The sequence below is a fragment of the Mycteria americana genome, chromosome 5, assembly GCF_035582795.1.
Source record: "Mycteria americana isolate JAX WOST 10 ecotype Jacksonville Zoo and Gardens chromosome 5, USCA_MyAme_1.0, whole genome shotgun sequence".
NCBI classification, from domain to species: domain Eukaryota; kingdom Metazoa; phylum Chordata; class Aves; order Ciconiiformes; family Ciconiidae; genus Mycteria; species Mycteria americana.
Genome location: NC_134369.1, coordinates 62,674,528 through 62,678,419, shown reverse-complemented (window position 1 = coordinate 62,678,419; position 3,892 = coordinate 62,674,528). Strand labels below are relative to the sequence as shown.

Below are 3,892 nucleotides of genomic sequence, written 5' to 3'. Positions count from 1 at the left end.
GCTGCTGACGCTCCCGCCTCCCCGCCGCCTCCGCCCCCGCCAGCCCTGCCTGGAGCCGGGGAGTCGCCGCCGCCCGTGCCCGGCGCGGTCAGCCCGAGCTCTCGCCGGCCGACCCTTCAGCCCCCACCGCCTGCAGCCCGATCAAGGCGCCCGTCCCCTCAGTCTTCCGCCCCAGAGCCCGCCGCTGCCGACCCAGCCTCCCATCCTCTCAGCGCTCCTTGCTGGGTCCCTGAGGAGGGGGGACGGTCACCGACCGCCCTCCGCAGCCCTCCGGTCACCCCTCGCCGAGCCGGCCGGGGTGGTCCTGCCTCGGCGAGGGGCGGCGGTCCCAGCCGGCTGTGGGGCCGTCAGGGCGCGGAGGGGCAGCCGCCGTTCATCACGCCTCTTGGTGAAATTTGAGGGGTCCCAGTGACCAGCGGGTTGCTATGAAGGGCCATGAAGGTTACCAGTGAACCCAATAGGAGCTCATGTTTGTTACCCATCAACCGTGTGTTTGGGGAGTCTTGAGGGCTGTGGCCAGCGGGGGTGAAGCCCCTTCCCCGGAGAATGGCTGTGCCTTTGTCGTCGGTGGACCTGGGCCTCACCTCTGGCACCTGGGCAGGCAGCTTCCAGAAAGCTCTGCCTGCCCTCCCCAGGGCAGCCTGCTCAGGGGAGAGGCAGCTCAAGGCCAACCAAGCTCTCCATACGGGTTTCGTAAAGCTGTAGGAGAAACCACAATGTGGGCTCAGAAGCAGCGGAATCGTTATCTAAACCCCAAATAGCATGGTACTAACTCCTACTTCTGTCTCATGTTTAGGATTGAAGTGATGTGGAGAGCCCTGCGTGCCCCAGTGGTACGGGGGATGTAGTCAGGAGGCAAGGAGGAGCAAAGGAGGAGAGTATCGCCTCATCTTCTGCTTGCAACAAGCCCAGGCCACCTGGCATGGGAGGTGTATGGGCATAGCAGAGAGCATGTGAGTCACCCTGGACGTGGAGGTAAAGTTCCCCGCTAAATCAGATAACACTCTGTACGGTGCTGCGTTCACCAGTAACCTGTAATGCACAACAGTGGAGAAAAAGTCGTCCTTCCACAATCAAGAACACAATAACGGAGAGCTGTTTAGATGACAATTTGTGATTTTTTTAATGACTGTGATTCCATCAAGCATAAGGCAATTTTTGCCCATTACCTTCAGTGAGAACCTATTTTTTGTTATGCTATTGACCTGCCCATATCATAATTGCAGTAGTCTTTGTTATTTAGTTATGAAACTCTCCTCCATTTAATCTAAACATAATGTATGCAGCTTCAGAGGTTTCTTAAACTGTGAACTCCTACTCAGCTGTTTTTCAGACTGGCAATCATGGCTCTACTGTGCCTTTATATTTGCACCTACCTTGTTTTTTTTCTGTCATTTTTAGTGTCATTGGTTATATTTGTCATTGTTTATGTTCCTATGTCCTTTCTTTCCCATGATGAACTACTGTTCAGATCACCGAGGGCCTAACTGTATGCAAGATCAAGACACTCAGCAACTCCTAGTTTCCACAGGCACTCAGCTCACTGGGAACGATCAGTAATTTTCAACAGACTGCCTAAGCAGTGTGAAAAAATACACCAAGGATAATAACTAGGCAAATATATTTTAAGCGATAAATGTAAATGGGAAGAGAAGTTTCACTTGAGAAGTTAAGCAGATGCAGCTATAATCAATTTCTTTAATCTACTGATACATGAGTGTTATGTTTAATTTTCAAGTTGTTTGGTTTAGTTGTTTATTTGTCAGTTGTTTATTTAGCTGTTTAGTTGTCAGTTAGGAATTGGAAACAATTCAGTTGTTTGTAGCAAACCACTTTCTTTTGCTGTTTCCTAATTTGGAATATTCTTCTGGATTTTCAAGAAGATGTTTATCCCCTAATTCTTCAGGTTCATCCTACGTTCACGCAAGTAATTTCAGAAGACACATTCACTAGCTAACACCCATCTCCTCTTGCAGTTGTACACTGCACAACATTTATAATTAAGCCTCTTAGGAAGTTAGCTGCATGGCCCATGATTAACTTCCCTTAATTCTTCATTGTTAAAGCTCAGTGCAGAGATCTCTGGAGTAATCACCCCACCTTTCCATCCTGAGCTGCAGAACGGCAACATAGCGTATAAGTCAGTATGCACTAAGATATCATCCCAGCACGGAAGGTACGTATTGGTGCCTTTATCACAGTCTAACAGGCCATACAGGCTTATCCAAAGAAAGTATTCTCTCAGCAGATGAGCTAGATAAAACGGTTGATCAGAAACTGTTGACACACTGCACAGCATCTGTAATTAAGTCACTAGGGAAGCTGGGATGGGATGCTGAAACAAAGGTAGGATCCAGTTTACACACAGCTTTCAGCAAATCTTAAAATGCTCTATGAATAAAACCCAGTGAGGTAATGGCCACTTCTGACTTACTGCATGCTAGGAATTTGTCAAATAGCGGTGAGGAAAAGTGGGTAGAGGGTGCATTGTTTATTAAACATGTAAATTGGATATATTTTGGTTGTTTTCCGCCCATGACTCTCTTTCCATGTCTTCTTTTCAGACAAAAGTTTTGTGAAGAAGAGGTGTCTGTGTCAGGAGTGCTGTAATGAATGGCACATTGCGAATACTACCAGCTTACCATAACTATAATGACTGGTATTCCCTGTTCTGCAAGACTGGGAGGGAAAGAGCATATCCAATGAATAGAAATGGATCCTTGGATTTTGGTTCTTGAGGTGACCTTGACTCCACAAATCTACAGAACAATTATAGTACAGAACAGTTGATTGCTTCTCTCTTTGTGTGGCAACAGATTATGGAATAAGACAGAAGGAGCCTTCAGTACCTACCCTGACGTGCTTTTTTTTGTGAAGAAAAACACCCCAAAAATATGGTGTAATGTAAGAAAATGCTCTTAGTTTTATTTCTGTTGTTATAAATTAAAAATAATAACTGAGTGTTTCACATAAAAAAAAGCCACAATCAGAACTATGTGTGACTGACAAAAAGATTTAAAAAAAGGTAAAAAAAGAAAGTGTTGCAACTGGGGTCATCCGGCAATATCACATTTTTTTTGAGGATTCTGGGTATGATTTTACACTTACATTCATTTAATACTTCCTTAGTGATGGCATTATTTGCAACTTCCACTATTCTGAAGCATGAGCAATGTGTGAAACTAGAAAAAAGTAGGGGAAGATTTTGTGAGGTTAAAAAGGCAGAGGAGACCTAGGGAGAGGATTTGTTCTTTGATCCAGGAGATAAGAGACCAGACTTGCACAGATGCTGAGCCCTTGGCTTCTACTGGAGATCTGTATACTCAGCATCTCAGTCTATCAGACCTGAAATAACTCGGAAATCTGGATGGCAGCCAAACACAATGCATTTTTATTTTAAGCAGTCTATGCTTTTTATTTTGTAATGATTTCCTCTATATGTTTATTATTTTTTTAAAATCCTATGCAGTTCTGTTAAGTGCACATGCTTCTTGTTGTCGGGGTGAGGGTACTGGTTGTGGTGCTGAAAGAACTATGGTGGGGAAAGAGTTTCAGCTGATGTCATTCCGACATTCACAACTTGTGTCAAAGAAAGCAACTCTGCGACTCAGATCCGCATTCACGTGGATAAGTACACTCTGTTTGGACAGGAGGATAAACGTGGGTTCTGTCGTGACAAATACACGTCAGAGAAAGATAAAGAAACTATTATGTAAAGGTGGAAGTCAGATCAAGATAGTCATTCACATTAATATATTTATTTCTGCAAACAATGGGATTCTCAGCTGCATCTTAGCTTTGGGACAAACCCTGCTCATGCCTACAAAGAGACCAGTGGAAGTAACTATTTTCATGAATTTCAGGTGAGCTTTAGATGCGTCAAGTCCCAGCC

General features: G+C 45.1%; 1 long non-coding RNA gene across 1 annotated transcript; it reads left to right on the top strand.

Moving 5' to 3' along the window:
• Window positions 1-816: 816 nt before the first annotated feature.
• Window positions 817-2,476, top strand: LOC142409791 (uncharacterized). Its single transcript, XR_012775772.1, has 3 exons — window positions 817-975; window positions 1,881-1,927; window positions 2,067-2,476. It is a non-coding gene; the product is annotated as an uncharacterized LOC142409791 (long non-coding RNA).
• Window positions 2,477-3,892: the final 1,416 nt, after the last annotated feature.